We start from the raw sequence: 12,673 nt of genomic DNA, 5'->3' as shown, positions 1-12,673 counted from the left end.
AAAACAAAAGTCTATAAGTATTAATTACTACTTCCACATAGGCAAATAATGTTTTGCAAATGTCAAACACTGTATGAAACAGCCATGTTAGAAATTCTAGGCAAATAAATATTCACATAGGAGAGACTGTACAGACGAAGACTGCAGCATTTACAAATTTTTCATCCTACACAAGCCCAAAAACATTTCTGCCAATCATCTGAGTAATAATTTACAAAGATATCGGCCAATATCCTCGCTTCATTTTATTTTGGGAATGTCTGATAAAACACTGTTTCTGAGATGTGACACTAATAGCTTTTTTATTACTATTGTCTCCAGTTATTTCCCCTTTCTCCAGTCTTCCATCACTACCATGAACACCATGATGATGATGTTGCTTTTTTCAGCAAGATGCTGCCCTATCACTGCCTGACAAGGATTGATACCCAAAGCCTCAAAAAATGTATATGCCCTATTTCTAAAAATATCAAAGCCTCAAAATGTGACTTTGATGAATTTCAGTTTCTTATTTCATCTCCCCACGGTCACCTGTACACTGCCACATGTCTACCATCATCTCACTGTTGTGTTTCTGTGCTTGTGCCTGATCTCACTGGTACCACCATCCCACAGCCATTGTTACGTAGCTCTCTTGTAGCTGCCATTTACTTTTCTTTCTAGTTGTAGCTAAAGTCCAGTGCACCTTCTGTTCTATCTCCGGATTGTTCACTTACTTAGATAACAGTGCAGTGATTCACTATCAGTGTACAGGCAGTGGGGGAGTCAGTGAACTATCTCCTCATCAGCTAAGAACGAGTGTTTACGAGGGTGGATAGTGATAGGACATGGAAGAATGGTTTTAAACTGAGGCAGGGGAGGTTTCAGTTAGATATTAGGAGGAAGTTTTTCCCTCAGAGGGTGGTGACACACTGGAACAGGTTGCCCAAGGAGGTTGTGGATGCCCCATCCCTGGAGGCATTCAAGGCCAGGCTGGATGTGGCTCTGGGCAGCCTGATCTGCTGGTTGGCAACCCTGCACACAGCAGGAGGGTTGAAACTAGATGATCATTGTGGTCGTTTTCAACCCAGACCATTCTATGATTCTGTGATTCTATGATTTTAATGCTGTTTGCCCTTCTGAAAACTTTTTGGAGAACAGTTGAAGTGATTTTTGATGGTGCACAATAAGGCTATTTTGCGAAGTATTGTGCTTAATGAAGATTAAAGCATCAGGTGACAATTTATTAAAAACTTCTCACTCTCAGATTGCACAAAACAAACTTCCAGGCAAAAAAACAAGCCAGAGCTGTCAAAGGTCTTCCTTAAGGAAGTAAGTAATGCCACTGACACTTTTTTATATTCTAAGAAGCATAAACGGTGATGTGGGTGAACAAGCAATGTCTCATCCTTGCTCACCTGTACACTAACCATAGTTAAACAACTGCTGCCTGTTGTATCTTTGAAAATATTCTTCAGAGTTTGCTGGAGAGTAACAATGCTGAAAGTCACTTTTCCTTTTAGACTGTAAACCATGAAACCATGCTCATGATCAGCTCAGTGGAAATGTTTGCTGTTATGCCTGACACAGAATGGTTCAGCTTCAAATGACAGCCTCCTAGAGGGTCACTGCAGGAATGAATGCTGGCTAATTTGTAACTAATCTCAATTCCTCAGTCTCGTATTTCCCATTCTCTGTTTTGGTTTGGTTTAAATATTGAAAATCTCCATAATTTTCATTGCCCTTTCTGGAAATATATAAATAATGAAAAGTTCAATAGATTTCTGTTTCTTGTCATTCTTTACCTTGTCCCCTTCAACCATGATCTCAGTAAACCTCTTTGTAGCAGTATATCCCTGCTTTTCTCACCAAATGTGTCTTAATAAGGTTATCATAAATCTACAAAGCAGGAAAGACTCATCTTCAAAATCACTGAGCATTTTTCACTTTTAAGACACTTTTCTCTCTTTAAGTACTGGGAAATGACACTAACTGTGCAATTCATCTCACCAGAGGTAGGTATTTATATTATAGATATCTGCATTGAAGTTGTCATCATGTGTTCTCTGTATGGTCAATGAAGAGAAAGAGGGATTTCTACAGAGTGATTCAATTCTGTCTGAAGAAGAATGAATTCAGCCTGGAAATACCTGCTTCTTTCCAGTGAGGGAGTCTGGATTGAGTTATTCATATGTTGTTCCAGTTTTTGGCTGGTGAAACTCCAGCAGCAAGGTGAATCTCTAAGCCTAAATAATAACCCATACTATCCAGACTTGTATATGTAAAATATCCCATCTCTTTCTCCTTGCCAATCTTACTTTTACCTAAACCACATGCAAGATGCACTCTCCATCTTGTTCTTTCTCCACAGAAAGGAACAAAGAGCCTGAGCACATCCATTGCTCATAGCCGGGGACAGACTTTTGCTCTTACTGTCCATATGGGTCAGCTTGGACAGAGCTGAACAAGCCATAGCACAAGACAACATATGCAGAAATCACTTCTAAGCTATGTGGTTGCCTGGTCAGATCTCAGCAGCAAAAGGAGGCCCAACCATTTCCCGGGAGCCCAAGAGACAGACCTTGGAGAAGCCTCCTCTATAGCATGCTATTTATAAACCTGTTTAATTCTGTTTAATGGTACTTTCTCCAAGTTGTGTCAGTAGAAACATTCTTTCTTTTTTCTTTTTTCTTTTTCTTTTTTTTTTTTTAATCCAGCGTGCACTGTATTAACTTAAAGAGAATAATGCCTAAAGCAAACATTTGACTCTCATACAAAAATAAACAGCATATATTCACTCTGACGTCATACTTGTTTAATTCCTCCAGACTTGGTGGACAGATGAAATTGACGTCAGAACAGTACATGGGTAAACTGGGACAAAAAAGGAAAGGTTGTTACACATGCGAGTGAGGTTGATTTCTCAAGTACTCAATGCCTGATGAGCTGAGAGCTCTTCTAAATAACAGCCTGAACAGCAGCTGAGATCCTCTGAGAAGCTGATTCCAGTTATAAGTGACGCACACACCAGAAAACTCACCCCTATTTGGCAACAAAGGGTGCGGTTTGGAGCATCTGCCATTTTTCTTTCCTTCCGCCATAAAAATCTATCAGGCAGCTTCATCTGCGGTGCATAGGACATGTAAATCAACACACTCAGCTGCTGGTGATGGGTGGAGAATGTGCTTGTCAATACAATAGGAAGTTGTGCCAACTGGCACTCACCCACTCTGCTAACATCTCATACATAATGAAGGTGGTTTATTAGAGGAATGGGATGTAAAACAGGACAGTTTTCTTCTGCCTGAAAGGGTGCCAGAGCATAATAATAACAAATAAATAAAGTGGACTCTGACTTGCAGCTTTTTTTTTTTTTTTTTTTACAGACCAAGAGCAGGATCAACTAGCATGATGGCCAACATGGAATTGTTGCAAACACAGATGGGACTGTTTGCATCTGTTTGCATCTGGATGTGTTTGTGCAGATGTTTTAAAAATATATGTATCAGCTTTGCTAATGCAGATTTCTCTGGAGATTGAATTTTGCACGAGTGTCTTAATGTCCCCCAGTAGGTCAGCTAGTTGAGAAAATTTCTTCAAGGCATGCTCTCATCCGGTTCCTCTGCTTGGATATGGTATTCTTAGTCACGTAATAGACATGATGACTGTGAGAACTAGTAAGTGCATCTTCTTGAAAAGAGAGAATGAAGAATGAAATACCGTACCAAGGTCTGCAATATATTAGAAGAGCTGAGGCTAAGGCTTGCTGGCTGTGTTTGCTTGCCTCTAGACAGATCCATTAATCCTCTACTTCAATAACTATCGAACACACTCTAAATTAACAGCAAAACAAATTATTTTTGTGAGGAACACTGACATTCAGGGAGAGAGAATGAGGGTAAAAGAAAAGGAAATGCATCCTGTGTAATACTAAGACATTTGTATTCAGCAAGTGGTAAAAAGTAGAAGAAACGCTGCGTTTCATCAAAAAAACTGCTGGGATGAGATTTGGGAAAAAACGTTTTTTGCAAGGAGAACTTCCTCCCTTATATACAACAATGAGAAGTTGTCAATACAGTGTCTGTCAAATCATAAATATATTACGTATTTCACACCCAGAAGAGCAAGCTACCCTAGCACTCACAGAAGCTGCAGCTTTTCCACATGCACTTCTGAGTAACTCTACTGAGAAAAAAACTAAGTTTCTTCTTTGCCCCAGCACAAAGGAACAGGGAATTTTCCCTTATTAGCGTGCAGCAAGTACTGGAAAGCTGCCCTGCTACAAGCACAATGCACAGCCCTGAGCAAAGGGTGCTCGAGTGCAAGCACTTCTTTTGCAGCAGGAGAAGGGAGGAGAAAACATACCTATAGACCAAGGGAGCGCCCAGGAGTTAGGCTGTCAGCATGCAGGGGCGGAGTGTGAAGTTGTGTGTGGGGCTGCAGATGGACTGAATGGCTTTCTGGGGAAGAGGAGAATGCTTGGTTACCACCAGTGCTCTCAGAGGTTTTGTTAAAAAACGCTTTCCTCTGGTTTCCATCTGTAAATGAGAATAGTTGCGCCATCTCGTTGATCAGAAGCTTAGAAATGCTGGGGCAGTGTTACATTGAACAGCATATAGCTGGCCAATTTATGTTTGTGTCTGACCTCTGGCTTTAATGTGATTCAGGGATGAGAGAATGTGTTTTGTTTTGCTTCTCAGTAATTTAATGAGAGGCATTAGCTCAGCAGAAGAGTGGCACCTCTGTCAGAGGAGAGGTGTCAGGGTACATAAAAGCTTCCTCCTCCCTTCCCTGCCCAAGCATGTCCGGCAGACTTGTGCTCACTTTATGTGACCAGTGAAAAGCTGAATAACTACTCTGCTACCAAAAGCAGGACACCTATCAACTCTTCCTTCTGTATTTTAGAAGAAGATTTTCCCAAGACTTCCTCGAATTTCTGTTATTAAAACTATCTGGCTCTATAACCATGTGTTCATTTGGCAGGGAAACAATTTATAGCAACAGACAAGAGCTGATTTTGCTGTCATCATGGACAAAGAGGGAGGGAGGAATGAAAGCAATTAATAGAGCATTCGGGAATATGAGGTAAACAGAAATCCATTTTCTTCCCTATCTTCTTCACTACACCCACACTCATTCGCACAGCTCTCTAATTTGCTCTTTTGTGTGAGACAAGATTTCAGAGAAGCTGTAAGACTGGGTACATTCTGTTTAGAATAAGCAAAAACTAGCTACAGCTTGGATTTTAGGTTAACAATATGTGCAAGCCTGGTCTTTTGTTCCAGAACAAATTTCAAAATAAGGTGGGTGATGCAATGTCTAACCTGAAGAATAAAGGAGCATATTGCAATTTAGGCTGTATTTTGGCCTTATAACCTTTATGGAACTAGAAGTTCTTTCCTATTTTCTAATAACAAACTATCTCATTTGTCCATTTGTTGCCTCTCTGCTGAGATGTCTTGACATCTCTGCCAAGAAGAAATAATCCCTGACTCCAAAAGCCCTAATGGCAAAATGTGGAGAAGTGCTGAGGCAAAGATGAGAAAAGGGCATCAGTTTTCAAGCTCAACAAAGCTAACAAGACAAATTGATTTTCTACCTGAGGGAAGTTTTTCATCTCCATCCAGCTTTCCACCTAAGCACTGCCTATCTACATAGAGAGCAAGGATGTAGAGATGTAGACACAAAGCACAAATGTGTGTTTGTCAGGAGTAGGAAAAAGAAGGGTTTTTGACCAGCTCGACTGCATTGACAGAAATTCCCTGCTGGAGGTGAAACCTGACAGCAGTGCAGTGCTCCCACTGGATCTTTGTTCTGCTCCTGAGAGTATGGGTCACTTTGGTCACAGATTATGACACACAGCTGTCACAAGAGTGAACAAATGTGCTGAAAAGGAGATGGAGTCTAAAACCAGAAGCCTGCAAGCTATAACAACGAACCACATCCAGATATTAAAGATATCATTAGCTCCATGTTAGCCCCTGTCCAAGGGTATCTGAGGGATTTGGGCAGGGGCTGAGCTTCTTTGAGCAATATAGGTAATTAAATTGACCAAATGAATGACATTAATTGCCATTTATATGAAATCTTGGAAATGCGTATCTTCTCGTCATAGCAGAAATTTGCTTGCTCAGATCAAACCACAACTCTAGCCAAAGCTTTTCATTAAAATTTAATTCTTACATTTTCATTAACAAACTGGGCTTGGGGAATATTTTTCAAGTAAGTGGAGTGTCTTAAAAATGAGAGAACCAAGATCCCACACCTGGTAAATAAACAATTTAGAATGCTATTTCTTTTGAGTTACATCAAGGATCATTTACACTAAGTTATCACTTCACTATTTAAAGCATATACAGTATTAAAGAGAGATTTCACTTTGTGAAAATGACACCTTGTTGAAGATCAGAAAAAAAATGATTTTTTTAATATGCATTGAATATAGCAAGATGTATAAGTCTGGTCATCCCAAAACTCCCCGCTATTTTTGGCCAAGTTAGCTGTTTCACTGCATCAAAGGGCTACCACAAGAGGACATGCCCACTCAGGCAGCTCCTCAGCAGTTATAGAATCACAGAATCACCAAGGTTAGAAAAGACCTACAACATCATCCAGTCCAACCATCCACTTACCACCAATATTTCCCCACTAAGCCATGTCCCTCATTACAACATCTAAACATTTCTTGCAACACAACACAGCTCTGTGTTCAGTTCTTTCTTCTGGGCACAGGAATCTGTAATGCAGCTGTCCTCTCTGCCCTCAGCCCAAACCCTTTCCTCTGTCTGAAGCACCCTGACACAGAGGCAACACAAGGGCTGATTGCAGTATCTTCTGCAGGAATTGTTTTCACATTAAATCTTATTTCCAGTTATTTACGTGCTCTTTCTCAGACACCTCCTTCTGGGCCATTATCCCAGCCTGGCTACCCTGACAGTTTGTAAAATTCTTAATTCCAGCCAAAATGTACTAATACCTAATAAATAAATAAATAAAATGGGGCATTTTTGCCTTCTTATTTATTTAGCCTAAAAACTATTTTTCCTGTTTCTCGTACAAAGTTTTTAGAGGCAGCAATCTTAGCTCAGACTTTCTAGTGCTAGGCTGAACAAGAGTAAATCTCTCTTATTTTGCTTCTGGAAAACTGTATCCATGATCCTTCAGATCATGTATATATATGTCTTATTTTGAATCTACCACCTTTTGATATCACGGAATGGAATGGAGCTCCACACATCTTGTAGCTCATATTCCTATATCCTATATTCTAGTAGCTTATTTAACTTAACGTGGAAGTCTAGCTGTTATTAGATAGCTAGCTATTCTATTAGCTTATTCCCAACTGAGCAATCCTTACATGAAACATATATGACTTATTCTGAACTCCTCCTTTTGAAATTAAAATTTATTTTAATTGAATTTTTAGAGCTAAACAAAACCATTCAGTCATGGCATTCCACCTCCATCATGTTGTCTAATTAGCACAAAGGGAAATTTTGGAGAATCAATTGTGACAAAAGCTTCCCTCCTTTCCATCTTTCCTCACCCCTGGCAAAGTTCATATGGTTCTGAGCCAATGCAGTGAAAATTACTTTAAATCTGAAATCAAAATTAATAATAGAAGATGTCATCTGTTAAAGCAAAAGAAAAAGTATACATCTAATAAGTAACAACTGTTGAGGTAATTACTATATTATTAATTTAATGAGGTTTTAGCATTGTTGGGAAAAAAAAAAAGAGAAATGGCAAACAGAAAATTAAAACTACAAAATGATATCAGCATCCATCTTTTAAAGTACTATAATGTCAAAAGATAATTGATTGCATCAGAGAAGAATAGGAAGGAACAATAAAACAAAGGCTAAATAAAAGTGACTCTGCCATTCTGGGGAGGAGGATCACAGAATCATGGAATCATAGAATTGCTCAGGTTGGAAAAAACCTTAAAGATCATCAAGCCCAAGCACAACCTAGCCGTACTACCCTAACTAACAACCCTCTGCTAAATCATGTCCCTGAGCACCACATCCAAATGGTTTTTAAACACATCCAGGGATGGTGACTCAACCACCTTCCTGGGGAGCCTATTCCAGTGCTTAACAACCCCTTCATATCCAACCTAAACTTACCCTGGCACAACTTGAGGCCATTTCCCCTCGTCCTGTCCTGTCACCAGTGAGAAGAGACCAACCTTGCTCTTGCTGTAAGCACCTTTCAGGTATTGGAAGACAGCAATAAGCTCTCCCCTCAGCCTTCTTTTCCCCAGACTGAACAGCCCTAGTTCCTTCAGTCACTCCACAGAAATTGGTAGATCATGCAGCCAAATGAGCTCCATAGCTGAGGCTGGTTTGTCTTCAATGTTAACTCTTCTGCAGGGGCCACCACCTGGGCACGACAACAAGAGCTTTTGCTATTCTCAAATGAGAGCTTGTCACCATTTTGTTCTGTTCCACCAAAAGATGAGGCTTCAACATATGAAACACCACCAGGCTTCTTCTGAGAGACCAAGTGCTAACAAGGCTTTCCAGTCAAGACAAACTTGCTGAGCTGGAAGTACCTAAATATGACTAGGCTTTGCATCTTGAAGACAGTCACATCCTGAAGACCAGCTAGCAAACAGGATTTGCAGATTTGAGTTTAAACGAGGTTGCCTGATGCCTCAGGTACAAGATGGCTTCATGATGAACAAGTCAAAACAGTCAGTATAACTTTTTCATGTGCATTACAAAATACTCCTTCAACTTTCTCTTAACTTCAAGATGTTTGACTTCTGGATTTTACTAAATCCCCAGAACAGAGGTATCTAAAGTCTTTGCTGTTTTAAGATCTTTTTAAGGAGTATGAATGTCAATCAAAAAGTCTTGGAGAAGGCTATTTCATACTGGGCTCCTGGGAAGTCTCCAGCTGTGCAGCTCATGGTCTTGCTTCTGCCACCATGTGAGATTTGTTCTGCTAGTTTGCTATACATCCAAGCAGGGGGCAAAAGCCAAGGAAAGAAATAGCAATTACAGATTTAACCTGTCAAAGTTATACACGGTATAAGAATTACAAAATTTATGTTAAACTGTTTGTTTGTTTGCTTGTTTGTTTATTTGTTTGGACAACAGAAGAAAACAGCATGTAAAAAGAAAAGATATACTTTCTTGCAACACTTGATTTCACAGCAAATCTTCACAGAAGGCTTTAGACTGAAAATTAGTTGAACTAACAAGCGCCTGCTGCAGACAATGTCAATAAGTAGTACTACCTATTGGCAGCTGACCTTGGAGGACTGTAGATAACATTGTAATGACGTTGGAAACGGAAAAATATTGACAACTTGTTCCTGTTCTGTAGAGGAGATAAAAACGTGTTTATTATATCATTTAGTAGATGTTAAGAAGGCCTAAAATATGAGTTATCTAGGAATATTTATGTGAAAGCATTAAGTTGCCCACACTTACTGATAAATCCCAACATGAAAAAGAAAAGCTAACTGTAACTTAATTTTTCTTTATCAGCTACTGTTTTTAGTTTATGTGGGAAAAGTGGAGCCCTGAGTTTCTTCTCTGGATCCTAAACAACAAAGGAGCTGGAAAACGGCCCTAACAGATAACAGAGGAAGCTGCAAGAAATACATGGCTTCCACTCTCCATTGCTGCATTGGAAGCATGCCTGAGCATGCAGCAGCCTGGCCAAAGGACAAGGCAGGATGGGAGACAGTCTGCAGAATGGCTTTGCCATCCCTCATCTCAACTACACTGAGCATCAACTTTCCAGATGAATTATTGACAACAGCTGTGTTATCTTCTGCTTTCTGCAGCTGCTCTGAGAGGAACTGCATGCCAAGTTTGCTTTTCTTCTCTTAGTAGTTCCCCTCCAAGGGCAAATGAAACACTTTGCCACTGCTGCTTCATGGTATTTCCAGCATGGGTATGGGCCATGCAAGGATATAAAGCTTGACATGCAAATGAGAGGGCCTCTTCTGATCTGGTACTTCAGTACTTATCTTCTTTGTTTTCAGATTAACAACATTTTTAACCGTGTCTCTTTTCTCTGTGAAAAGATCAGAGTTCTGATTACTGGCAAGAAAATGTTGTGTTGAAAATCAGATGTGTTTGGATTGTGATTAGACCATAGTGAAGCAGGGAAAATATCAAAAAATTCAATTACTTCTGGAGATTATTTACATAGGGAAAGAAATTTCAAAGCATTCACGTAAGAATCTCCTCACCCACTGAATTCTAGATAAAACAACAAAGGATATTATTTACATTTCTAATGAACACTTACTAATTTGAGGAAGTCAAGCTAGTCCTGAGAAAACAGCTTTTTCTTTTGGCTCTTTTGCCTTTGTCCTGCACAAATACCAAAAGTGAAAATCTCAGAAGCATCTTATGAAATAAAAGCAGTAAGTAGTGGCATGGTTTAGAAATGTCATGCTCTGGTAAAAGGAACTTCTGCTAGTGAGTCATAATGCTTAGCATATATTAAATACTGCTTTGCCTAACAGGGTTATATATCCCCAAGTGAACCATCAGTGTAAGGATGCAAATTGCACTACTGTGTAGATGTTTTTATATTCCCTTCCAGAAAACACAATTTAACTGCCAACGCTTGGGCAAGCTGCACTGTCTTGTACTTGCAAAAGGAAGGACAGTACTCTGGCAGTGTCCCAGCCTGGCAAACCGACACTGAAGTTCTTTTCCCTGCACTTGCTACTACGACCACGTGAACGTACAGCGCTCAGGCAAGTCAACAGAAAAATGAAAGTGAGGGACCTAACTGTCTAAAGGAACATAACTCTAAATTCACAGCTACAAATTCAGGCCTTAGATTCTCAACACTTTTTCAGTATGTAAACCAACCAAACGAAAAAAAGTTGTTTTATGTTCCCTAGCACACAAGCTAACTTATCATGGAGCAAGAACACCTCCCCACGTTGTCATAATCAAGTGCTAGGAGAAATAGTAGTTTTGTCACTAAAAATCTAAAAGAAATTACTTTCTGCCAGAACGGTTACAGTCTCTTCGGATTTCTCTGCTACCTGTTGAAGCATTTCTGACCATTTCTGCATTTCTGGCAGCTCAAGATCCATGATGATTTTGTTAGAGATACCAACAGAATACTTGAATACTAATAACAGCCCTGAGCAGCTGACCAAATGTTGCATTTCTAGGATCTGATCACCAAATATCACACACAGTTATACTCAGTCCAAAACACTTTTGGCTGTCAGGCATGACTCAGTTGCAACAACCAGGCTGCAGAAGACCATACACTGATAAAGCCATGCTTAGAGAGCAGCTGCTGAATGTTTACCTGTTCAGCATGTTACTTTTTCTTTTAAGAAATAGTTCAGCAATAAGATTTGAGCAATAATTCATACTTCTCAGTTTTGAAGTTGTTGTGGTTGTGTAATGCTGCACTAACAGGTATGTTGTGCCTTGGGATTCAGTTTGAGAACAGTAAGTATGTGACTTGCAATCTGTAATCACATTCAACAGCTCAAGTTGTACCAATTTTTTTTTTTTTTTTTAATCTGGGGAATGTATGTAGCCCTGTTTGTTTTCCAGAAGTTTTTAGTCCTACCAATGAGAATCATCAGTCATTCAGGATTGCTCAATTTATTCTTGTAAATTCACTTTTCTTGTCATTTGCTTCTACAACAGTAACATACTCCAGGAACTTCTCTGTGAGTCTTTCTCTTTCAGTCTCTTTTTATTCATGAGGGTCTGTCCTTGGCTTGTTCTTCTTCTCCCCTCTTATGGTCTCTTTAAATAATCTCAACCTTCATTTCACATCAACATCTGCAACCAGATTTACAGAACTACTCTGTGCTTGTCTACCACATTCAATACAGAGCTGCTGTGACTGTCCTGCCATCAGGCACAGGCAATGTTATTTTAGCTGATTTTAATTATTGGTGACTGTAGAAGATACTCTGAGATTCTGGGAACTCAGATAATTCAAGTTAAATTACGCTGAAGGATAAACAAAAGTAAATGTTGTAATTAAGGATTCTAAATTCCAAATGTTTGTTTTTTTTTTTTTTTTTTTTTTTTTTTTTGAGAAATTAAGGCCTCCAAATGATCACACAGTTAATGGGAATAAGGTAATGAAAGCTACCACAACAGTTCTGGGAAAAACAAAAAACAAAAAAAAACCTCATGAACTCAAACAGAGAAAACTTGAGTATTTCCTCTCAAAAATAGTCAAACAGAAGAGGAAAACAATAATAGTAGATCAACTACTTTTTAACTAAAATTACAAATTGAGAAGTGATATGATAAAGAACAGTGGAAAGAATACAACTTTTCACGAGAAAGGGAGAGAAACATAAGAAATCAGATTAATCACTTGGGCAGCAAAAACATAAGAAATCAGATTAATCACTTGGGCAGCAAAAGCAAATACTGCAACTTTGATAGCCTGCTCAGCTTCAGGGCAAATCTTGACTTCTGGAAAACAGTTAAGGCCAAAGAAGCAAAAGGAAAACCAGATAAATGTAACATTAGCTATCAAAGGTGGCATGTGTCACATAATATCTCTTTTCAGTAAGAATCTGATTTTCAAAAAAGGGCTTCTATATGATGTGATGGATCTCGTCCATCTGTACTTCCACATAATAGTGACAAGCTGTCCCACATCATTATTTATTGCTGAAGTTGGAGAGGAGAAAACAAATATGAGTACTCTAATTTAATCACAGAGA

The sequence above is a fragment of the Meleagris gallopavo genome, chromosome 1 (assembly GCF_905368555.1).
Source record: "Meleagris gallopavo chromosome 1, MGAL_WU_HG_1.1, whole genome shotgun sequence".
Lineage (NCBI taxonomy): Eukaryota > Metazoa > Chordata > Aves > Galliformes > Phasianidae > Meleagris > Meleagris gallopavo.
Note: the sequence above shows the minus strand (reverse complement) of the source record.